Raw genomic sequence first — 27,587 nt, forward strand, 5'->3', positions numbered from 1 at the left:
TAAGGTTTTAGGATAAGTAATATATCCTAAGGAAAAATAAGATTTTAATGGAAGGAGATTCCAAAATATAAAGAGAGATAGTAGATCCTAAGGAAAAGATTTAAGAAAAGAAAATAATAAGGTCTCTGGAAATTATAGATTAGAAAACCTAGAAAACAATGGATAATAAACAAAGATCCTAAACTTTTCAAAAAGATTTTTATCAATATCTATGAAAACCTGTGAACTCACCAACATTAAGTTGACGTTTTTCAAAATCGCATGTATTCCTACAGAATCAGAAGAAAAGAAGATTTCGCGAGGAAGGACAAGCTACACAAGAATAGATAGGTTTTAGTTGGTCAAATGCAATCAACGTTTATTAATAAAATGTGTTATTTATTTGATGCTCTGTGATTCGGATAATCTATGTATCAATGTCGCAGTCGCACAATTCACCCCTTGGCGTTTCCGCCGCCGGCCGGGGGTGTGATACGGAGTGTCCGAGAGTGTTGGTGAACGGTATATCTAAAGCAGGTGAGTAAAGAGTTGTCCTTTGAGCTCTTAGCTCTTTTTGTACCGTCAGTATTGCTTCTTTTTTTTTAAGTTTTCTTAGGCCTACGTCACTTGGTCCAAATAGATATTGGTTGTGCTCAAAACGTTATGAATCTACTAACAAGTGCAATCCAATATCTTGATTTCTAGTAGCAATACATCACGAACCTATATATATATATATATATATATATATATATATATATATATATATATATATATCATCTGCTAATACACGATAATTAATGTTTGAAAGAAAATTTTGTCCGTCATAATTCCATTTCGATGACTTACAGAAATACCTCGAACGGTGCCCCAATTTGTTTGATGTACATCAATGTATTGAACTACTTCAACAAGTCTACACGTGAGATATCCTGCATCTCATGTTCGGATATTGGTATCCACAACCCTTTAGGAGCTCTGTAGCAAGAAATAAGGTATTTTGTTAAAGACAATCATTCGCGTAAATTGCTTTCAATGAGTAAATTCAATCATTTGCCCTTGGGGAGGATCAAGTTGATTTTGTTTTCTACAATGTATTTCGTATGTGAATAATACCCTTTGACTATTTTTTTTTTAAATTTAATTTAATCTTTTCGTCAAATATTAGTAAGATGAGGTCATGAATATTGATTTGACAATCAATCTATGATAAAGCATAATTGTGTGTCAAATAAAATAATTTATAAACAAATACTAATGTGCGATGATATATTATGTCAAATGACCAAAATATATTGTATGATTTGATATATGTTTTTATTTTATTAAAATAACTTCTACACAATCGAATTCACAACATGTGTTACTTTATACAAATTTAATAAAACAGAATTAATTTGACTGATCATATTTAAATAAAACATTTTGTTTAAGGTGAACATCTTACTAGATGTTTTTAATATATATACAGATGAAAAATACATTTTATTTTTTATTTTCAACGAAGTTATATATAAAACAATATCATTTAAATATGTGAAATCAAGAGTGAGCTTCTAAAACACATAGTTACTCAATAATTTCTAATTATTTCGAAAAGTAGTAAACACTTCAATGTAAAATCTATCATTGTATTTCTTAATAACAACAATGCTATTAATATGTATCGGTTCATCTTAATTTCAACTGGATAGAGTTTTGAATATTATAACTTAATAAAAAATATTTTAAATGTAACACTGTATATAAAAATAAAGGAAAAACTATATATAACATTTAAACTAATTACCCAATATAACTGAAGACTTTTTTTTAATTATGGTTATTAAATGATATATATATATATATATATATATATATATATTCAAATTTTATTCATTTGAAACATTCTTTTTAATTAATGATTTAACCCATCAAAGCTTTTATAATTTATATATTATATTTAATAAGCACTTAAAGTAAAGTTTTCTATAAAATGATAATATTTTGGGTAGACACACTTACAAATCACCGATAAAATCCACAAAGAAAAAAAGATTGAATGTTGTTGTGTTGGTTTGAGGTCTTTTGACCATTTTTCGAGATATGTTATTATACCAGAGCCTTTAATTTTTTGATTTGTTATATACTACTTTTTATTTTTTTTTCTTAAGTTTCATATTTTTCTTAGTATAGTAGTTGTATGTCGTTGTTGAATCGTTAATGTAAATTAGATCAAACACATATTATAATGTGATATGGTTAATATATAATTAAATATGTTGTATATGATTGTTTCTTTTGTGTTGTTTCAAAGAAATAATTAATTAAAAGTCACGTGTATATCATATTTTATATGTAAATCTTTTTTCAGTGCAAATCGAGTCTCTTATTACATTATATTAGTTTTGCGCAACGTTCGGATATACGTCTAGATATACGTCTGGTTGTTAGTGTTTTGTTAGTAAAAATAGTTTTGAACTCTTCTTGTAGGGTTATAAGGAAAATAATTCATTCCCATTCGAGTCATTCACCATGTCGGATACCGTTATTGGAATAAGGCACACACAAAAACGGAACACTAGGCACCCACAAAGTGATTAATTAAGTCACACAACTCTACCATATCCAATCAAATACCAGAATGATCTAAATTTAGACATAGTTGTTGAAAATTTTGTTGTCAACTGCAATGTGTCTTAACCAAAATTAAACAAACATTATGAAGTCCATAATGAATTATGACTTATGAAAAATGTTATCTTTTGTTGAGAATTTTAGACTCTACATGATCAGGCTAAATTGGGGAAAAGGCCGATAAGCTATATGTTTTACTGGTTTTTTTTACCCACATGTTACGTGTAGATATTAATTTTTCTTATTCGACTTTTGTGATTTCGTGTTAACATTATGAGATGATGACAAATCAGTATGATTGGCCGAAAGTGACATGACACTAAAGCATTGTCTCCTACCATTTAATTTGTTGATAAATTAATGATTTATTTCCTACCATTTTATTGGTTGAGCACTGAGTCTTATCCGTGTACAAAGAAAGAAGAAATCTTGGCCTAACATTAGTGGATGGAAAAGGACAATGTGTCTTCTTTCAATTAATCTTTTAAATGGAACTATCAAGGTTACGTAAATGTGTACATCGATATGCTTGTTCAAGAACGTAGGATGATAATTTAAAGCACGAAATAACAAAAAAGGTAATCGAAACATCTTATGAGTTTTATGCGTATTTAAAAAATGATTGACCGACACCGGATATTAATGACGAAACAATTGTCCGTGGTGCACATCACCGGGTCTTACAAAAGATCTCATGGCTGTAAAGTTTTTATAAATGGCAGCTTTGCATGCTTTATATGATGTTAAAATATGGTTTTACATGATAGAGGTAATAATAATCAGATTTTTTTAGAATAACAGAAATGGTATAGAATAAAATAAACACCAACGATAAAGTTTCTTGTTACGGAGAGTTAAAAAAAGTTAACTAAAAAAAGACAACTTGAAATCAAAACAAAAACCAATGTAAATCAGAAAATAACATTAAGCGGGCTTCAACTTTGATTCTATATGAGCCAATCAAAACATAAAATCAAAACCAAAGACAACACCTAAATCTGGAAATAACATTAAGCAAGCCTCACGTTCGATTCTTACCAGGCTTAAAAGAACTCTCCATTGGCCTGATAGTAAGGTTAATGATTTTATAGTATAATCAATTAGGTTTATGTCTTATGCCTTTTATTTATTTATTTATTTATTTTTTTGAACGGTAATGTTAGTAGTTAAAGTTAGTATCACGAAATTATTCTCGACAAGGGTAGAACTCGAGACCTCACCAAATCTTACATTTGATTGTTACTTTTATTATTTCTATATATGATTTACTATTAAAGTTACTTTTATCACTAAAAAACCTAATTCTAATAGATAATTGCTAATCTAACCGATTTCAAACGATTCATCCAGTGGATTAATAATTTGATAGGAAAAATATAATGTGTATACATACATTCTGGTCACTTTTCTACACAATGTATCATGAAAGAACTTGTTCACAATATAGATATGAATAGTCTAAATCAAATTAAAATCAATACCAACAATCAAGTTACAATTAGATTGGGTCGATCTTTTCAATTCGGGTTTTAAGTTCCAAAATAATCAAAACCACCAAAAAACCTAAACAATAAATCCACAAACTATTCATCGTCACACTAGAATTCAACTCTTTTAAAAAATGTTTATAATTTAGTTGTCAATACATTCATAAAAAAATTGATGTGATAAAAGTACGAGTTTAACAAACCAGGGATCCAAAATGAAAAATATGACCAAGCCCAAAACTGAATAAGGCCCAAAGGGCTTACAAGCCCACAAGAAGCCCAAAACCCAACTAGAGTGTGTATGCCCTGCGTACCACTCCAGTACGCTCAGCATACTACCCCTTCAAGCAGTACGCCTTGTGTACGCGAATTTACGCACGGAGTACAAGCAAGATGTGAACATTTGACCATTAAGTGCTTAATACTTGGGATTTCAACGTCCAACTTTAGATCTGAGACCATTAAGATGTCCTAAGGCATAAAGTTGGCAACTTTATGCCTTTGCATGCTCCACGAGCTCCCAACAACCCTTTATAGCCCATTAAGACCTTTCCAAGGGTCTTAACTCATGCATGAGGTCAAAACATCCATCAAGACTACATTTTTATGGTACTAATGAACCAAGGGACCTCAGATCTACTCTTCATAAGCGCTGGAGTTGCTCAAACTACCAAGAGATGATTCATGAACACAAAAGGGACAATAAAACCAAACCTAGCTCAATCTAATGAATAAGATGGCAAGATTAAGACTTTATACCTCCAGAATCTCCTCAAGGTGAAGTAGATGCACGATCTTGAAGCCCAATGCCACACCAAGCTTGCTCACTAACTTCTTTTTCTTGAATATGCTCTAAAATGGTGTAACAACCGTCAAAATTCAAGTCGGTTCTAGATTTGACTAGACTTAGTTGCACATATAGGCACAACACATATTAGACTTAGTAACTAGAAGCTAAGTTATAACCTAGTAGAAACTTGGAAACAGATAGAAACAATGGATGGTGTACTTAGATTTCACATTGATATGTGAATTCTATAACTACTTAACTGTAGTGACTATCCATATTCGGGTCGCTCTTTGACTCGAACACCTTTTCATGAATCATACACACACATTATGCACTTTACCTAGTAGTAGAAATTAGGCTGGAGCCTCATAGAAACTTAAGTCAAAGTTGAAAACTAGGACTAGTATACTTGATTCTTCAATTTCGCTTGAATCTCGAAACTTATAATATTATCTTAAAATAATTAAATTCAGGGAAATATAATCAAGGAAAATTAAAATTTAAGTCATTAACATTCACCCTTAATTTAAAAGTCAAAAATCAAGGTTTCATGAATAAAAAGTAGGTTAGGGTGTATATTTTATAAAAATTTTAATGTTTTTATAAAAGAATTGAATTTTTTATAAAAGTAAAAGAGAAAGAAGGTACTCTACCTCAAAATTTTCGGACTTCTCTCCTCTCTCTCTTTACTTGAAAATCCTAATACTCTATTTCCCCAAAAATATAAATCATTTCTCCTTTTCTCTACACTTCATTTCTCTCTCACACACATTTTCTCTCTTCCTCCCCCTAAGAACCACGAAATGTTCTAGCAAACAAACCCAATAACACTCCTCAAACTTGAAATCTTCATCATATTGTGGTGTTCTTGAAGGTAAAATCGATTTCTACTTCACTATTCCTTCAAGGTTTACTATTTCTTCTTCTCCATAAACACTTTTCTTTTAGATTATTCACATGCATGTTCATAACCACGATTTTTATGATTATGGTGATATTATTTCACCAAAAAACCAACATGCATGTGATAATCTTCAAGCTTAGAGGCTTGATCATCAAAGTTTGTTGTTAAAAAACATTCAAATAGGTTCATAAAGGATTTATTCCCAAATAAATATCTAAAACTTATTTTCTGACCAAATTCGATTTTTCCCAGGATTCCATCAATAAAATGAGATGTTCTACAAATTTTCAGAAAATAATTCATTTTTCTTGAATTATTATAATTATTGCAAGAAAATAGGGCAATAATTAATATAAAATACTTTCTGAGGTCTATAAATCATAGGTAAATTCTTGGATGACCCCTAACGTGAATGATGACATCTCAGTGAGTTTCATCGATTTTTGTTACTGTTTGCTATTATTTTGAATTTTCTTTTTGTTTAATTCAAATAAATCATAAAACCATTTTAAGCAATTTGAATAGTATATATAATAATTTTCCCAGCTATTACCTAGCATGGAGTACTCATAAAAGTATTTTCAGAATTTTTCATAATGCATTCCTATTTTTCGCTGATTTTTGTTTCTATAATGGACTAATAATGGGAAAATATTTGTACTCATCCAAAATTCATGAAAATTTACCAGAAGACCTTAAATTATATTAGAACACTAGATAAAAATTTTGATGATTTTTCTATTCAGTATACTATTTTTCTCCTATTTTCTAAAATTAAATACACTTCAATCCACAAAATCGGATTACACTATATAAAAATCATCATTGGTATTTTTCCCAGATTATGTACACTATAAATGAAGTTTACAAAAATTTTGGTAATTTATTTTAACAGTTTCATAATTATTCACCATTTAATGATTATTCAAGAGCATAAAACAAAGAAAAATAGCAAAACTAATTGAAAAATATCTTTTATATTTTTCACAGCTTTTATATGTATAATAAAAGTGTTACAAAAAGTTTGGGCAATTTAGTAAACTGTTTTCTATTTATTTCAATTTTTATTAGAATAAATGCACAAAAATCATAAAAATGGGTTAAATAGTTTAGAAATCCATTTTTACATTTTTCCCAGCTTACGTATGTTCAACGGCAGTATTATAAAAAGTTTGAGACTTTTTATCATCTGGATACTATTTTTCATGAATTTATATTGTTATGAAGGCTTAAAAATTTGGAAAAATAGTTAATCACATCAAAAATTCAAGGGAAAATTTCTGAAAGACCTCTACTGTATTTTGTAATCAAAATGCAAAGTTTGATAATTTTAGAAACTGTTTGATAATATTTTGGATTTTTAGGAGCTTAAAAACACCTTTAAATGTATTGAAATACCCTCAATTAATCTTACAAAATTATGGAAAATAATATCCAAAATTATCTTAATCGCATGAGTTATAAAATTTCACCATTTCAGAAAAAAATTTGTAACTTATCAATATTAAATTTTGACACAATATTGACATAATTCTATAGTAGTAGTAAGTATACTAGTGTTAGATTTCGATTAGATAGTCACTAGTGAATATCATTATTGTAGGAATCGATAGTGGTACTAGTGGAGCGTAGTCAAGGCACCGTTTCCATCATCTCAATGCATTGTGAGTATTCACGCATTCCCCTATTTTCGGTTTTTAAATGTTTTGGGGTGGAAAAGCATGTCCTAAACTATTTATATTCGTTGTATTTATTTGACTCGTATAAACTTGGTTGCTATATTTCGCATATTGTGAGTATTCACGCACTCCCCTATTTTCGGTTTTTATGTTTTGGGGTGGAAAAGCATGTCCGAAAATCTATTTATTGTTCGTTGTATTTAAATTGATTTGTATGAAAAATGATTGCTATATTTTGCTATGTATGTTTATGAAACTTGAAACATGAGGCCTTATCGTCTTAAGTCCCATCCCTTATACTTTTATCCAACCATTAACTCTTTGAGCCAATGGTCATTATGGATAGCGCTATTAGGAATTGACAACTCCTCACTCGCCCGATTGCTTGAGTGCATGATACCATTTTAATCTATGGAACGATAAGTATAGATCTTGATAGGGCATCAGTCATAGGCTTGGTTGTGAACTCATTGTTTGCTTATGTACATACAATCTTGTTATTTATTATAGCAATAAACTTTGTTTCTCATTATAGCAATGTTCTTGTATTTATGGAAAGTTTTATACCAAATCTTGATTTTGTAAATCTGTGAGTACTCACCAACTATTTTCATAGTTGACGCTCTTTTTACATGCTTTTTCAGGAATCATCTAGTAAGAGGCACGTAGAGACACATTACTTTTAGGAGCATTCTCATGTGTTGTATTTCAATTTACATTGTAATTTTTTTTAAAAGTTGTTCAAACCCATTGTAAATTTGTAATGATTTTTAATACTATGGTTGGTGTTGTCTTTTAACTTTTTCTATGAAACCCTTTATACTGCCACGCCTCGTGTTTCCGCTTTAGCGGGTGTGACAGAATACCGGTTTTCCTTTGGAGAACCACAACTATAGCCAAAAATTTCAAAACGTTTTTAATACTAAACATACTACTGGTATAACTAATTCGAGTACGCATTAGTGGAATCTAATTAAGTATAGCCTAGCCAACTATGCTTAATTAAGGAAAATTAAGGCGAGGCTGGAAACGGTTATAGTAGAATTATGTTCAAAACAATTTTCAACTTAAACTTTTGAAAAACAAAATTTTTCGGTGTGTGTACGGGCATTGCATATTATAGGCATTCATCTAGATACACTTAGAAACGAAGTGCACTTTTATAACAATGACTTTATTCAGAAATATTCTTATCCCTTATCAAGTGCTAGGTTAACCACTTAGTTTATATCACTAGCCACTCTAGGAGCAATGCACTTAGTACCGAGAATGAGTATTCCTCGGTAGCTTTTGACTTTAGATGTAAGGTTAGCAGCTAGATACACACTAGTAATAATCTTAAGTCGAAACCTATACCAATTATACCTCAGTACCTCTTCATCGTCTTCATACTATAGTTACAACTAGGAAAGCGTTCCGATACCGACACGGATGAAAATTGGAGCATCACGTAAGGAGGTAGATGAGTCGCCACTAAGTAATCACTTGGATACCATTGGCAGGCATTCCAGGTTCGACTCACGAGGAGACACGGAGGTTTAACCCCTACGTGAGACTTCTCTACTACGCTACAAATTTAGCTTTAGGTTGTTTCCACCTTGAGCTTAAAAGTTAACATAGGATATCCCTTTGACCTCTATAAAAGGTCGGAAATTGCATTGACACTTAAAAATGTTTTACAAATAATTTTTTTCTAATCCTTTATTCTGGGGAAAAGACATCGTTACTCACCTTAGTATTTAGGTACGATCAGCTACACTAATCTACCTATTCCTTCTTAATCTTCCATCAAAAAGATATTTCACTTCATCGATTTTATTTAACTCACTAAAATCTTTTGACAACTTGCTTTAACTCAACACTTTTCTTCAAAACTCAATTTAACCAATATTGGTTTTAACCTTGCTATTTCAATTTCATTTCAAATACATTTCAATGGATAGATGTGCTTTTAAGGGCATATAAATCATTTTCAACCTTGCTTACCATTTTGACATGTTTTCGAAAAACATATAAACATTTTATTTTATAAAAGTGTTTAAACTCTATGCTATTAAACTTAAACATATGAAATTGAAGTTCATATTATATGAATAAGTTTCATCGGATCTTTCAAACCAGTTTTGTTTTGGCTCTTTTGGCCACTTTCTCATTTAGGCATTGTACTTTACTTTAATGTGTTTTCTCGAAACCCAACATGATATTTATGCAAATTTCTACTTCAAACATGTTTATAAGACATCTCTAATGCTTGTATTTCAAAACATACCTTATTTGTGTACTTTGCTTCAATATAGTTTTATAATCTATAAAGTTTTTAAAATTTATAGCATTTGAAAACTTAGTGTTCACTTCTAAATTTCCAGTGATACAGTCTCAACAATGAATAATTATTCTTTTAAATATATTGAGTCTTTACCTTATCCATTTTAATCATTGTTGGACTTCAGTCTAAAAAGTCAAAATTGTCAGATTTTCAATTGCCATTTGTAGGGCTTCTTCTTTTTCACAAATGAAATTTAACTTAATAGATAACTCATAAATATTTAGGAAACACTTTAAAACTTCCACATGTCTATTTAAGCATCAACTTACATCAAATATTTAAGTTTGAAATATATCTCAACCTGGTTTTAAATCTACCTATAGGTATTGTTCTTATAATTTTAACAATAGCAATCATTGCTGCCGCTATCTTCCTTTTTCTTTCCCCCGAACTTGATTTCTCGCTCTCCTTCTGATTTTAGATCTCGCACGCCCATGATAGTAACATAATACATTGTCTAACTTTGTTTCTGTCTATTTTGCTTCTCCTGGTATCATGTTCGTATACATACAGACTAGAACTCTACTCTTTCGTTTTGAGCGATTAATACGTGTATAGTCGTGAGACATAATTTTGATTTAGTCAACTTTGATATATTCAATTACGCCTTCTATCACATACATTTTATTTTTATTATGAAATCTACGGTAAACAAATAATCCTTATTTACATTTGCTCTTTCGTACTAAATTCGGAAACTTGATTTAAAGTGCAATTTTCATTGTCTTTTTCTTACAATTAATACACAAGATGAATACCATTGTTCTTATCATTTTTCTATATCCGGAAAAATATGTGAAGGATATGTTTTCTTATGTTTCTTCTTTTCTTTAAATACATCAAAAGTCTTGAATTTTACTATTATCGATTCTCTAAATGATTGTTTTTGTAGAAACACTAAATTAAGAATGCACTATTTTCAATGATCGATATTTTACAACTTTCTTAAAATAGCATTCTACTTTTTAATTTTCAGTGAGTTCCTAAACTCTCAACCTTGTTTTCATAAATGTTCTGACTCGTAAGCTTGAATTTGTCCTGACTTAAACAATTAGACAATTTTTCAAAAGAGTAATCATAATATTATGTATAAATTCCCATATTGATGACTTAAACTTGTAACCTTAATTAATCTTTATATTATTTTACTACTTCGTTTGATCGCCACACATGTATCTTCATTATCTTGGAACTATTACACATTTTGATAATAATGAGATTAATTATCATTTCTAAACACACATTTTGATAACAGTGAGATTTTTATCACTTCTAAACACTTAAAATGCTATCTACACAATGTGATTTAATTTATCATAAACTTTCATCCCCTCCATTTGCAACAATGACTCTCTAAATATATTTATTTTTCGAATATAGTTCTACTATTGTAAGAGTAACCGTAGTAGTAATTATAGCCTCGGAGATCCTCAATCATTTCGTAATTTATTTTGTAGACGACACTTAAATAGCCTTTACATTGGAGATGTACCAAAACTTCGTTGCCTACCCTTAGTACGTTTTTTAGGAACTTACCCTCGATCGCTTCCCTTTCATTCGTGTTACCCCTTCTTATTTCGGAATATATATTTTCCAGATATAGTAGCCAACCGAAAGTGAACAAATTAGGCAGCGAATTTACACTTGGTGCTAATGACTTAAGGATCAATGCGGATTTAACGCTCAATGCAGTTGGTGCTTCAGCAAAACTTATAACATTCTTTTAAGTTAGATAATATCTAACTAGATAATCTTTTCAACTAGGTCGCCATGGTCGGATCATGATTTCCATGATCCTAATTTCTCACAATCTAGACTGTAGAACTCGAATTAAGGAAACATTATTTTGATTATAGCTAAAGAATTGGGCTCTTCCCTTGGAGAATTAACCCAAAATAATGAAAGAGTTCCCCAAGTCACCACCTCTCCAATTGTACAATTGCATCCGGTTGAGTTCTAATAGAATTCGTCACGAATTGAATTTCGCGACGAAATTCTTTCAACCGGGGGAGACTGTGACAACCGTCAAAATTCGAGTCCTTTCTAGATTTTACTAGACTTAGTTGCACATATAGGCACAACACATATTAGACTTAGTAACTAGAAGCTAAGTTATAACCTAGTAGAAACTTAGAAACAGATAGAAACAATGGATGGTGTACTTAGATTTCACATTGATATGTGAATTCTATAACTACTTAACTGTAGTGACTATCCATATTCGGGTCGCTCTTTGACTTGCACACCTTTTCATGAATCATATACACACATTATGCACGTGACCTAGTAGTAGAAATTAGGTTGGAGCCTCATAGAAACTTAAGTCAATGTTGAAAACTAGGACTAGTATACTTGATTCTTCAATTTGACTTGAATCTCGAAACAACTACATAGAATACCAATAAACCGATAAAATAAGTTACAAATATTATTTATAACTATAAAAGAGTTATAATACCATAAGATAAATTGAAGTCTCAAAGATTCTATTGATTTTGATATCTAAAGATTTCTTAAATCTCAAAACCCTAAAAGCCCTAAAACCTAAATTTTATAAAATTTGACATCAAGAATTCTATAAAAATAGTTATGAAACTTATAATATTATCTTAAAATAATTAAATTCAGGGAAATATAATCAAGGAAAATTAAAATTTAAGTCATTAACATTCACCCTTAATTTAAAAGTCAAAAATCAAGGTTTCATGAATAAAAAGTAGGTTAGGGTGTATATTTTATAAAAATTTTAATGTTTTTATAAAAGAATTGAATTTTTTATAAAAGTAAAAGAGAAAGAGGGTATTATACGTCAAAAATTTCGGACCTCTCTCCTCTCTCTCTTACTTGAAAATCCTAATACTCTATTTCCCCTAAAATATAAATCATTTCTCCTTTTCTCCACACTTCATTTCTCTCTCACACTCTCACACACATTTTCTCTCTTCCTCCCCCTAAGAACCACAAAATTTTCCAGCAAACAAACCCAATAACACTCCTCAAACTTGAAATCTTCATCATATTGTGGTGTTCTTGAAGGTAAAATCGATTTCTACTTCACTATTCCTTCAAGTTTTACTAATTCTTCTTCTCCATAAACACTTTTCTTTGAGATTATTCACATGCATGTTCATAACCACGATTTTTATGATTATGGTGATATTATTTCACCCAAAAACCAACATGCATGTGATGATCTTCAAGCTTAGAGGCTTGATCATCAAAGTTTGTTGTTAAAAAACATTCAAATAGGTTCATAAAGGATTTATTTCCAAATAAATATCTAAAACTTATTTTCTGACCAAATTCGATTTTTCCCAGGATTCCATCAACAAAATGAGATGTTCTACAAATTTTCAGAAAATAATTCATTTTTCTCGAATTATTATAATTATTGCAAAAAAATAGGGCAATAATTAATATAAAATACTTTATGAGGTCTATATACCATAGGTAAATTCGTGGATGACCCCTAACGTGAATCATGACATCTCAGTGAGTTTTATCGATTTTTGTTACTGTTTGCTATGGTTTTGAATTTTCTTTTTGTTTAAATCAAATAAATCATAAAACCACTTTAAGCAATATATAATAATTTTCGTAGCTCCTACCCAGCGTGGAGTACGGATAAAAGTATTTTTAGAATTTTTCATTATGCATTCCTATTTTTCACCGATTTTTGTATTTATAATGGACTAATAATGGGAAAAATATTTGTGCTAATCCAAAATTCATGAAAATCTACGAGAAGACCTTAAATTATATTAGAACACTGGATAAAATTTTTGATGATTTTTCTATTCAGTATACTATTTTTCTCCTATTTTCTAAGATTAAATACACTTATATACACAAAATCATATTACACTATATAAAAATCACCATTGGTATTTTTCCCAGATTATGTACACTGTAAATGAAGTTTGCAAAAATTTTGGTAATTTAATTTAACAATTTCATAATTATTCACCATTTAATGATTATTCAAGAGCATAAAACAAAGACAAATAGCAAAACTAATTGAAAAATATCTTTTATATTTTTCACAACTTCTATATGTATAATAAAAGTGTTACAAAAAGTTTGGGAAATTTTGTAAACTGTTTTCTATTTATTTCAATTTTTATTAGAATAAATGCACAAAAATCATAAAAATGGGTTAAACAGTTTAGAAATCCATTTTTACATTTTTCCCAGCTTACGTATGTTCAATGGCAGTATTATAAAAAGTTTAAGAATTTTTATCATCTGGATACTATTTTTCACGAATTTATATTGTTATGAAGGGTTAAAAATTTGGAAAAATAGTTAATCACATCAAAAATTCAAGGGAAAATTTCTGAAAGACCTCTGCTGTATTTGGAATGAAAATGCAAAGTTTGATAATTTTAGAAACTGTTTGATGATATTTTAGATTTTTAGGAGCTTAAAAACACCTTTAAATGTATTGAAATACCCTCAATTAATATTACAAAATTATGGAAAATAATATCCAGAATTATCTTAATCGCATGAGTTATAAAATTTCACCATTTTAGAAATTTTTTTGTAACTTATCAATATTAAATTTTGACACAATATTGACATAATTCTATAGTAGTAGTAAGTATACTAGTGTTAGATTTCGATTAGATAGTCACTAGCGAATACCATTATTGTAGGAATCGATAGTGGTACGAGTGGAGCGTAGTCAAGGCACCGTTTCCATCATCTCAATGCATTGCGAGTATTCACGCATTCCCCTATTTTCGGTTTTTAAATGTTTTGGGGTGGAAAAGCATATCCTAAACTATTTATATTCGTTGTATTTATTTGACTCGTATAATCTTGGTTGCTATATTTTGCATATTGTGAGTATTCACGCACTCCCCTATTTTTGGTTTTTATGTTTTGGGGTGGAAAAGCATGTCCGAAAATCTATTTATTGTTCGTTGTATTTAAATTGATTTGTATCAAAATTGATTGCTATATTTTGCTATGTATATTTATGAAACTTGAAACATGAGGCTTTATCGTCTTAAGTCCCTTCCCTTATACTTTAATCCAACCATTAAGTCTTTGAGCCAATGGTCATTATGGATAACTATTAGGAATTGACAACTCCTCACTCGCCCGATTGCTTGAGTGCATGATACCAGATTAATCTATGGAACAATAAGCATAGATCTTGATAGGGCATCAGTAATAGGCTTGGTTGTGAACTCATTGTTTGCTCATGTACATACAATCTTGTTATTTATTATAGCAATAAACTTTGTTTCTCATTATAGCAATGTTTTTGTATTTATGGAAAGTTTTATACCAAATCTTGATTTTGTAAATCTGTGGGTACTCACCAACTATTTTTATAGTTGACGCTCTTTTTACATGCTTTTTCAGGAATCATCTAGTAAGAGGCACGTAGAGACACATAACTTTTAGGAACATTCGCATGTGTTGTATTTCAATTTATATTGTAATTTCTTTTAAAAGTTGTTCAAACTCATTGTAAATTTGTAATGATTTTAAATACTATGGTTGGTGTTGTCTTTTAACTTTTGCTATGAAACCCTTTATACTGCAACGCCTCGTGTTTCCGCTTTAGCGGGGTGTGACAAATGGCCACCAACACACTTCTATGATCCATAATCTCACTCTCAGAGGAAAACTGAGGTAAAGGGACGAAATAAGGCTCTAGAGGCGGATTAGGGTTTAGTCCCAATGACTTAAGGATGCTTAAATAGGTGTCAAGTCCGAAAATTATGGTTTTGGTCCTCTGTCGCGTACGCCTTGCGTACTCAATACTCCTTTGTGATCCTTCCTCCATAGTATGCTAAGCGTACCCTTAGGTACACCCAACGTACAAAAAGGGACCATTTTTGCCAACTAAATTATTTAAAAGGGTTAGAATGGTTTAGCTGATTTGGAGTGTTACAACTTTCCCCCACTTGAACTAGACTTCGTCCTCGAAGTCCGTAGACGGAAACAGATCCGGGTAATGCTGCCGCATCTCATCCTCCTGCTCCCATGTCCATTTAGAGCCTTTTCGGTGCTGCCATTGCACCTTCACTAGCTTCACCTCCTTGTTACGAAGAACCTTAGTATTCCTATCCAGAAATACAACAGGTTTCTCAATGTAGCTCAGACTCTCATCTATCTGAATGTCGTCCAAAGAGATAACTGCAGCCTCGTTAGTGATACACTTTCGAAGCTGGGACACATGGAAGGTTCTATGAATATGCCTTAGCTCATCCGGAAGGTCCAATTGATAACCAACCCTGCCGATTCGGGCAGAAATCCTGAACAGACCAATAAATCGGGGTCCCAACTTGCCCCTCTTCCGAAACCTAATGACACCCTTCCATGGTGAAACTTTCAACAACACGAAATCTCCCACCTAAAACTCAAGATCCGATCAGCGCCGTTCAGCATAACGTTTTTGATGGCTCTGTGCAACTCGCAGCCCGTCACGCACCTGTTGAATCAACTCAATAGTCATGAGCACCACCTCGGTGCTTCCCATGAATCAATGTCATACCTCGCCCCAGCATACGGGAGTCCTGCACCTCCGACCATTCAAAATCTCAAACGGGGGTCGGTCAATACTAGCATGATAACTATTGTTATATGAAAACTCTGCTAGTGGGTGGTACGTATCCCAACTCCCTCCAAAATCCAGCATGCATTCCTGAAGCATATCCTCGGGTTTCTTGATCGTCCTCTCGGTTTGTTATCTGTCTGGGGTGGTAAGCAGTGTTGAAATGTAACTGAGTGACCAATTCCTCATGGAACTTCCTCCAAAACCTGGAGGTGAATCAGACATCGCGGTCCGAGACCACGGATACCGGCACTCCGTGCCTGACTGTCACACCCCCAAACCAGAACTGCGGAAACGTTTGGGGGCGGAGGACGTCATGTACAGTATCATAACAATTGAATAGTAAAGAAAGTACACACCACCATAATCTAAATATATTTGAAAAGTTTACATGATTGTATGTGTTACATGTTTAAATATCAAATACAATATGGTGATCCAAAATATGTTACTAACGCCAGCGCGTTAGTCCTCAAAAGTAGTTGCTACCTGATTTAGCGTTTTCCTGAGAATACAAGTTATTTCAAAGAAAAAGTGTCAACAATAAAGTTGGTGAGTTCATAAGTAGTGTTTTGATAAAATGTATGTCATTCGAAAGTTCGTGTATGTTTTCCAGAAAATCCGATATTTTCTAACAAATGTATGAAATGAGTATGAAAGATCGTTGTATAAACTGTATGTATTTGAACCAGGAAAATCCTATATTTTCCTAAATGAGATGCAGTCTTAAATGTCCAAGACCGTAACCTGTAAGCAAATATGACATGCTCAAAAGATGATGTATAGTCTTATTATAAAACAAAACTATAAGAAGATTTGTATTTGAATGTGAAAAGAACTGTATCTGTTACTTTTCCCATTAAAACGTAATACCATAATAATTGTCTATCCAGTGAGTTTTCATAACCGTACTCTCATAATTTGCCTGTAGCGACGTTCTTCAGGCGTCGAAATGAGATGACACTTGTCACCCCGGGGACTGTAGCTAGCAATCAGGGCGCGGGATCATTAGTCCCGTATAGATCTATACACACTTGTCACGTTCTCCGGACGGGAGATTCGGGTTATAAACAGGACTTCTAGTGGTACCTTAAAAGGTATATTGAAGATGAATGCCTTACGAATTCTCAATTAAGTCCCGTATCAAAATGTATATGTTTGTTTCTGTAACGATTATCCTTTTTCATAATGATAATAAAGGCATAAAATGATTTGTATGTTCTTGTATGTACAAAGATGTCATAACGAAAGTGGTTACCCTAAATATGTTGTAAACGTATAAATAGAGCTTATGATATTTATACTCATGTTTCATTCCGTGAGGGTAAAGTAAAGTAAGATGTTTTGTATGTTAGACATGATCCATATGATAGTTATTAAAAACAATCTAAAATGTATAATGAAAGATAGATGTTTTGACACAGGACTAACTGTGTGTTTACTTGTATTCTCCCCCGTAAAGTGTTCAAAAGCATTTAAAATCAGTTAAAAGCGTAGAAATGGGGGTATGAACTCACCTGGTAGTTTGAAGAAAGTGAGACAAAAGTCGAGCAGAACTTCGACTGGAGAAAGCTGAATTCTCGGGATCCTCGGGAATCTCGGGAACGTAAAACGTCCTTCAGGACTTTGAATATGATAACCGGGGCTTCGGGATGGCTTCGAGGGGTTAAACACAGAGCATAAGCACGACAAAGGGAAGAAGTGAGCAACTAAACTCGAAAAACCCTTGAGATCTATTTATAGGCCAACTTTTGGGGTCTCACGTCGTGAGAATTGGGTTGCTCACGTCGTGAGGTCGATCCTTATCCTCTTCCACTGATGAGACGCCTGCTGACAGCTCTGGAACCCATCAATCACAGACTCACGTCGTGAATCTTCTGGCTCACGTCGTGAGCTGTCTGACAGCTTCGATTTTCGTGTCTCGAAATTCATAAATTCACATCTCTCGCATACGAGCTCCGATTTTGACGTTCTTTATATGCACGCGTAGGCGAGATTATGCTCTATAGCTCTCGTTTAGACTTTGTTGGCTAATTTTGACTTTATTTTTAATATTACATTTTTAACAGGCCGGGACAGGAAAAGTCCGTTAAAAATCCATAACTTCTTCATTCGATGTCCGTTTTCGTCAGAATTTTTACCGTGGCAATACTATTGATGAGATCTTCGATTCTCGTTTAGGTCATGTTGGCAAAAAGTCGCTCGATCTCTAATTCGAGTTTTTAGCTGTCTACTGCTATGTCCGAAACTTCGAAAAATCATAACTTCCTCATACGAAGTCAGATTTGGGCGTTCTTTTTATGTATGTTTACGGTTTAATGATATCTACGACTTTAATTTAGATTCCTAAGGCTAAAAAGTATTTTATCGGAATTTCGTATTTTACGCTTAATAGTGTTTTGTCGGTTTTGTTGCGGATCTTCGATTGGTCATAACTCCTTCGTTATAACTCGGATTTTAATGTTCTTTATGTTTTTGGAAACCTTGTTACGATATCTACCACTTAGTACACTCAAAGTGAGACTTTCGAACATTTCATTTTTGATGTTATTTCAAATAATTCAAAAAGGGATTACCACACTTGACTTTTAGTCAATACATTGACCTGAAATATCGGGTTGTTACACTGACCACCACCTCTCGCACATAGATATCTGCTAATTTCTCAGCAGAGATACTGTTGGATTAGTGTCTAAGTCCATAACTATAATTGGTATGTACTCGACCCGATTTGGCATGGTCCATTTGGGTTGCATGACATCGAAACAATTTAGATAGACTTTTGTGAGAAAAGGATGTTTATGATTTATTAATATATTATAAGTTCTAATATATTAGTATGAAACCATATTATTTAATTAGTATTGATCAAGAATTAATTTGGAATTAATTTTGTGATCAAAAGAGACTAATTAAATATATGAGGATTGATTGTGTAAATCATTCATTCTTATATTGGTGGGCTTATGATCCATAGTTCTTCATGTTGGGCTAAACCCACGGGGTAACCCATGGATACTCCATGGAGGTTAAAACCCATGGATCATGAGGAATATGGAAAGACATGAGTTACATGGTGTAACCCTAATAGCCACAATATATAAAGACCCCATAGCTCAAGAAATGGGCACCTAAGGGGATTCACATATGAGGGCTAGCCGGTTTGGAGCATAAGAACTTTTTCTCTCAAGTTATTCCAAGTTGTTGATGGTGTTGTGTGAACCATTTGAGGTGTCACATTTGGGGCACTAGGCTCTTAAGCTCCATGGAATCAAGCTACAACAAAGAGGTATGTCATTCTACTAGATTCTTGTATTGTATATACTTCATATTATGCTAGTTAGGATGAAACCTTGGAATATTGAATATTTGCATGTATAACAGAGAAAACATAGATTCAAGGTTTATAGGGTTGTATATGCGCCATAGGTTGTTGTAGTACACTAAAACCCATCTGTGGTATCAGAGCCATGGCTTCTATTCAATTATACTTGATGCTATTTGCAAGAAAAATCGTTTTTTTGGAATCTGCCAGTTCACCACGACGTGGTAAAATTTACCACGAGGTGGTGACTGTTCAGTGAAAAAAAATTTAGTTTTTTGGTCTGTTTTTTATTAGAATCATTACCACAAAGTGTTTTTGTTCATAAAATTTGATTTTGATGTTATGGTAATGTTTATTCTCATTCAAATAAAGGATAATTGTCAAAGTTTCAAGACTTGTTTTAGTTTATGTGATTAGCTAAGTTCTTGAAAATTGTTGAAATGAATTATCTTCACTTATGAGTTTGATCTTGTTCATAGAAAAATTACTTGATTATTGTGTTAATTGCTATTTTGATCTTAATGGTTTTTATGAACTCCATAACTTGTCCTCAAGTTATGAAAAATGAAGAGTTTTTTCTTTTAAAGTGTCATTAAAAGTCATAGGTTATGAAAATGGAAGAGTCTCTAATTTTAATATCATCATAAAATGTTTTTTATGTCTTCCATAACTTGTCCTCAAGTTATGGAACTTGAAAAGTTTCTCATAAAAACCATATTAAACTCATAAGTTATGGAAACTAAAAGTTTTTGAATTGTTCAAAACTTGCCTTCAAGTTTTGGAATTTGTAAAGTTTCCCCCCCCCCATGAATACTTTAATTCCAAGTTAAACCCTTAGAATTTTAAAAGTTAAAATTCAACCCTTATACTATTATAATATTATAGGTTTACTATTTATATATATGTATAAGAACAAAGTCAATCTTACCGTTAGTAGGCCTCATTCACGAAGTCGATCTATAAGGGGAGTACAAGGTTACTGCCTATAAAATGGCAGTTTAATGGGTGTCCACTCTCACCGACCGCTTCCTTGATTGGTGGAGGGTCGTTAGCCGAACGGGTTTGACAGGACATTAATTCTCCTTCATTAAAAGTATAATGATAAATATAAAGTAACTAAACCTTATTAAATTCTCAATCTTAATTACTTTAGGAAAATGTGAATTTGGTGCTAACCCATGAAATTACATTTTGTACCTTACCAAGTCGTTGGTGGAGCGTGTGTGGGTAACCGACACACTAACATGGACTAGTAAGAGTGGCAAAGGGTGACTTAATGTTTATCATAGATCGGTGGAGCGCGTGTGGGTAACCGACACATCGATTACCCTTGTTTGTGACAAAATTAAGGGTACCAAGTTAATTTGCATGGTTATTCACACCTTGTTTGTGATCCTCGGCATCCCAGTCACAAACTTGAGAGGGCACAATCGAGATTTAAACATGCCATTGAAAAGTTCAATGAATCTCACCTTAATGATCCTTAATGATCTTACCTATTTGCTTGATGATGTTGAATCAGCAATGATTTGGAGCACTGCTAAAGCAAATTTGATTGGAAGATCTACGTCCCAAACTTTCATGGACATTGACAATGGTAACATTGGAAATCCAGAAAAGCTCTCTCTTCCCAATGGAAAGGGATCGGCCATAGTCAACTCGGTTGACCAAATGGTAAAGAGAAAGGATAAGTCTGAGATAGTCCCATGTACCATTACCAAAGACTCCATATGTTTCTATTGCCAAAGGAAGGGGCATTGGTTGCGAAGCTGCCCTGTTTACCTGAAAGTTCACTAGGATGGTAAAAGTCAAAATTTGACTATGCTTCAGGTAAAGTCCACTATCTAACTCTATTAAGTTCGTATTTGGAGATTCTTATTACATGATGTGACTAGGTCTCATTTTGATGTTTTGTATAATCCAAAAAGGAGAGGAAGCTTAGAAGAAGAGTATACTGAATCTGATCGCGAAGATGGATTTCGATCGCATGATTCGAAGATCAGAATTTTGAGCTGCTGCTTAAGAGTTATGATAGATTGCTTAGGAGTAGATAACAACATAGTTTTCATATGTGTTTGAATTGTAAGGATAAGTTCTTCCGCAATTTTTTAAGTAAAAGAAAATTTTTTGATTTTCTTTATTTTAAGTATCCTTACAATGACATTTGTGAAAATTGTTGTTTACATGTTTCCATTGATATCAATATTGGAAAATAGATTTGATTCTTTTGTTTGTGGTAGTGTCATAATTTACCAAATAAGAAAATATTCTCATCAACCAAGTTTCAGTTGGATAGAAACTTGGGATCATGCAACTTGTATTGTATGATGAATGAGAATTTTCATCTTTGGGAAATTAAGACTAATTCCATGTTCACATGTATATGTGAGTCAAGTGAAGGACTAGAAGATCGGGTACAGTTGGTTGTGCGCTAATCAGGTCCACCACAAAGAACAATAAGGTTATTCATCATGATTTACTAAATTTTAGTAAATATGGTTATGCTTACAAGTTTAAGTATAATTCTGAAACATTAGAAAAGTTTCAATGTAAGGCAGAACGAATAAGAAGAATCAAATTAGGCAGAAAGATAAAAGTTTCTCCAATCTGAAAAGATGGGAGAGTACTTGCGTATCTTTTTTTTGATTATCTTAGTGATTATGAAACCATATCACAATTGATTCTCTAAGGACATCTTAGTGCATTTGTTTGGCTAAGAAGAGGAATCGTGAATTGTTGAATTGGTTAAATCAAAAAGATAAATCATACTTCGTTGCAAAAATGAGTCTTAGAGTAACACTCCAAGATTGTAACTTAAGTGACATAATCTTAAGAAGGTTTATAACACTTGCCAAATGTAGAGTAAAATGTTTTCTACTCTTGTACATTTGCAATTGGTAAGTTGTGATGTTTTTGATAAAACAAAGACCAACTAAGGCCAATTATGTGAAGTGTTTATCTTGATAAGAATCCGCACTAACTCTTGAATATTTGTTTTGTCGAGGAATGGTTCTTGACAAGAAAATCTTATATGTCAAGAGGTCAGTGGGAGTCTTAAAGGTCTTGAAAAGTTTCAAGAACTAATCAAGAATAAAATGGTTGTTTATCACTAGCACTTGAGGTTTGTAACCTATCGTGTTGACATATTCTTGTTTCTGTTAAAAGTTGACTATGCATGTGAGTTCTATTAATTCTTAATTGTTTGCATAACTACTTGGAAGCAATGGTAGGCCCTTGTTCTGCCAAGTGGCAAGAAGTTAAGATTGCACAAGTTCAGTCCATATGAGTTTGGATTTGTCACTAACATTGTCTTGTGATTACGGTTATGAAAAATTCACATGGATAAGAACACATACATCATAAAATCTAAGTGTCATAAGGTTTCTCTCTGATTCATGAAAATGATGGTGAGGAAACGCTTTCACTAAGTAGATTTTAAGTAAATAGCAAGTGTGATATTTGCATTCTCAAAGTCGTTAGTAGAGCGTGTGTGGTTAACCGACACACTAACATGGACTTGTGAGAAATGGCAAAGGTCTAAACAATTGAGACTATGATTACGACATCCCTTTTCATAGTTCTAAAACTTGTTTAGACACACATGTGAGCTATCTAAGGAAAGGTGTATGATTTTGATAAAGTTTTATCAAAGCATCTCGTATTAGAAATATGAACTTTAGTAAGAAAGTCAATAAAGTATTGATTTCTAGAAGTCCAGCTGATTTCTGGATACATGTCAAAGCTAATGGGAGCATAAGTGTTATGCTAATAATTATCATGTTAGTGGGAGCATGATTATTATGTTAAGTTTTGCAAGTTAGCAATGTTAATTCTAGAAAACAAAAGTTTCAATTGGGTAAAAGTTGTTTTGCTATAATTAAGGGAGAGGAAAATTATACTTCATTTCAATTCTAAAAGCTTAGATTGAGATTTTAATCATCTTTAGTCAAGGATATATATATATATATATATATATATATATATATATATATATATATATATATATATATATATATATATATATATATATATATATATATATATACTAGTAGCGTACCCGCGCGATGCAGCGGGCGGCAAATAGTTTCATTCCAACGATTAATTAGATTTTCTTGGCCGACGAATTGTTTGTCTTCAATCTATTTCGGGTGTCTCGGTCGTTGATCGGTCTAGGGACTCTTTTCGTTTTCTTTTTTTTTTTTGTTCAAATTCAGGTTGTTTCGGTTCAGTTTTAGTTTTTTCGTTCGGTTCCACTTTTATGGATTTTGATGTTCGTGTTTTCAGTTGAGCTAAAGCTGCTCAATTATATTAGTCATCTTTCGTCAAATTAGACTAAATTTTATGATGAATAGTTTAAATTTGGCAAATAGTTTTACAACGGAGATTAGTTTCACTACAAGGAATAGTTCTAAACAACATTTAGTTTCCCTTTTCAATGACACAAATAATTATTTTTAGGTTTTATGGTTTAAGGGGGTGAGGTGGTGCAACAAATTTAATTAAATTTATTTGATTTTTTTAAAGAGGTAGATCGTTCTTAATATTTTGTTGTGATTTTGTGAGTTGTAGAAATTTAGATGGGAAGGTGACAATTTGTATTCATAGTAGAAACTTAGATGGGAATGTGACTATTTGTTGGTGTCATACTGTCATAACAAAAGAGATTTTTGTTTTACAATAATGATTGTTAGTTTAAACGTGATCAAATATCTGTATAGAGTAGACACTCTATAATAATGATAGTTATTTTAAATAAAAAGAATTTTTCAAATAATTTGGGTATACCCGAAACCCAACAAACATACCCTATACCCGACCTGAAAAAAAATTGGGTTACCCGAATACCCAAAAAAATTAACCCTATATGCGAAAAAATCAGGCGGATAATTCGGGTAACAGACATTTTCAACGGGCTAGTATAGTCCCTGCATCGAAAGAAACTGTTCGTTCTTTTCATGTTACTAATAGTATTTTAAATAATATGAATATACAAAAGAAAGTGTTCGTTCTTTTCATGTTATAACAAAATTCGATTTATATTTATACATAATTAAACTGATCTAAAGGAGATAGTTGTACTTTAGGTGCTGACCATCATCTCCGATTGTTATTTTGTTATAAAGCCTGTATTTGATTTATTATAAGATGTGTATTAAGATTTTACTTTACGATTAGTCTTTGATTTATCTCCTCGATTAATTACAAATGTATATGTTTGCTTTTTCACTGCCCAAAGTAAAGTGCATTTGCAGGGTATTAATTTTTTTTAAGTCCAATGTCAACTACAAGCGTAGGGTACTTATTATTATTATTTTTTTAAGTGTAGATTTCATTTCCAGTTGGAATACAAAGTGTTCTACTGTATAAAAATCTTCCACAGAGGTAATCTCGGTGGGATGAATGATGTTTTATAAAACATATATCTTTTATAATATTGTAGAAATATTCAGGTTCGCCGATCTTTCTATTTTGCTCATTTTGTGAGAATCGTCAATCTCTAATATTTTTTTATTGGGTTTTATGCCTTTTACTCATTAATTCATTATTTTTATATTGAAAGTACCATAAATTAATATGCTTTAGCCGTTGTCAAATCTACAGAAAACATTTAACTATCCAACATATTTACAAAACATGTAGATAATAATATGATATATAGTCCTTTTTAAAAAAATTCGAAAACATATAAAAGTTTCGCATCTATCAAAAGATTCAAGTCCAACTTCAATTATATACAAAAAAGTACACATTAAATCAAGAACAAAAATGCAAAAGCACGATTACAGATATCTATGTAATTTCAACACTTAAAAACAATAGATAATTTTGTGGGATGTAGAGATAATTGAACAAAGCAGGGGCGGAAGACAAACATTATTATTAGGGTGGCCGAAATTAAAATTTCAAAACAAAACTACATAAGCAAAAAAAATTGGCTCAAAATTATAACATCAAATTTTGAAACAAGAAAACTAATAACACATAATTTTATATTGCTCTTCAAAGTGGAACGAACTTGATGATTTTTTTCATTTTTGAAGTCTTTCATAATTGTTTTTAAAATAATCTTTTCGAACAGAAACACTAAAAGTTGGGATATTTTCATACAAAACAATATATAATATATGATAGTTTTTTAGAACCTTAAATAAAATTAACATTTTTTATACACAACTCATCAATAATCGATTGTTTTTTCATGTTGATATATACTATATAAAACAATTAACTAACAATTACTAAATAATAAAATATAATACTAAAATATAATCACAGCCAACAAATATATATAGCAAACAACTACATTTTGTATAAAAATACAAGTTATTAAAATTTTTCTATGATAATATTAAAACCAAAATAAATAATATATTGTGATTTTAACTAATTCTATTATACAATAATAGATACATATTCGTTTTTACTTAATTTACAAAAGTTTTTATATAATAGAAAATCAATAAATAATATCAATAAATTCAAAGTAAATGTTATCATTGATATGGTAAAGACTTGTCACTTTGTCAGCTAATATGTGTACCATATGTCTGTTTACATTCCACCATCGTTTCAAGTTCCAGAGTAATAGACTCATACATAAAAGCAAGAGGAACATAAATAGTCAAGAGAGTTACACTGAGAGGAAAAAATACCGGTAGATTTCTCTTGTGGAGAGGAGATCGGAAAAGGAGAGCATTCGCCGGCAGTGAGCATACCGCACAACGGAGAAAAGAGAGAAAGGTGGAGAAGCTACAATCCGACGAAGGAGAATCGGTGGTCCGAGGTGTGGCGACAGAGACCGATGGGGAGTTGCAGTTTAATGACAGGCAGTGGGAGATGACGTTATTCCGGTGATATTTTGATGTTTCCGGTTTTGAAGTTTCTGGATCTTTATTGTTTTCTTAGAGTCAAAATCTTGAGTTAATAATTTTGTACCTTTCATTTTGTTTTATAGAGTTTAAAAGATAGTTTCTTAGTTTGATTAGTTTCCTAATTTGATATGGTTTCTTTTGATTCTATCGGTTATTTTATTTTTTATTCTATTTTTAATTTAATCAGTGATTTTTGGATGATTTTGTTAGTTGATATCAAAATTTTGTAACTCCAAACAGAGGGGGCCAATTTAACAAATATAATGATTATTTGATTTATTTTATAAAAAAACTATAAACATATAAGGTATTAGGAACCTTAAAACCGGGGAGGCCATGGCCCCCCCTAGCCACTCTTAGGATCCGCCACTGGAACAAAGTGCTTCTGATCTTTAAACCTTCATCCTATAAAAATACAAAACATACACAAATCAGCAAAGACAATTGAGCAAAAATCAAAAAACTCGCAACTCAACTAAATATATAAAAATATACAAACCCGAATATAAGGTTTTAGATGAATAGATATGCTAAAAAATCTAAAAAGAAAGTCAGCTTCATAGGGAAAGAAAGATAGAGACAGAGAGATGATATATATGTTATAGAGTTTTACTTTCAATAATGTTATAGATCTGAACAAACAAAGTGGAAAAGAAGAATCATTTCGTGTATGATGTAATGGTTAAAGTGCTTTGATCATAAGAGCTGTAATGATGAAAGTGTGGTGGGGTGGTTTACATATAGATTGTTTGGATTATGGTGAAGTTAAAGCGAGGACATAAGGTGTGTATGAAAAATAGAGCTGAAGAGTATTAGTGAGGGTACTGTTTGTTCAACAGCAGAGTTACGGGGAGGTGACGACGGGGGAGTTAGTGGTCATAGTGATGATCTTGTTTTGTAGGAGACTATCATGGCGAAGGAAGTGAATCGGCGAGCTAATGGTGAAAGAGGTGGCTGACCAAGGCGGCAGCCGGATGGAGGCTGCAAATGATAGTGGCCTAGTGGGGGAATTAGGGTTTTTAGAATATGACAACT

At 31.9% G+C, this 27,587-nt stretch overlaps 1 long non-coding RNA gene across 4 annotated transcripts; it reads right to left on the minus strand.

Annotated features, from left to right (window-relative positions):
• Positions 1 to 791: 791 nt before the first annotated feature.
• Positions 792 to 27,587, minus strand: LOC145123711 (uncharacterized). 4 transcript variants are annotated; one of them, XR_013715252.1, is made up of 3 exons: positions 27,052 to 27,587; positions 26,871 to 26,957; positions 792 to 957 (listed from the first exon to the last, which is right to left on the minus strand). It is a non-coding gene; the product is annotated as an uncharacterized LOC145123711 (long non-coding RNA). The 4 variants fall into 4 exon arrangements; XR_013715251.1 differs by lacking the exon at positions 792 to 957 and adding an exon at positions 16,752 to 16,860; XR_013715253.1 differs by lacking the exon at positions 792 to 957 and having other exon boundaries at positions 26,803 to 26,957; positions 27,166 to 27,587.

The sequence above is a fragment of the Lactuca virosa genome, chromosome 7, assembly GCF_052849685.1.
Source record: "Lactuca virosa cultivar CGN04683 chromosome 7, Lactuca_virosa_CGN04683_v6, whole genome shotgun sequence".
Lineage (NCBI taxonomy): Eukaryota > Viridiplantae > Streptophyta > Magnoliopsida > Asterales > Asteraceae > Lactuca > Lactuca virosa.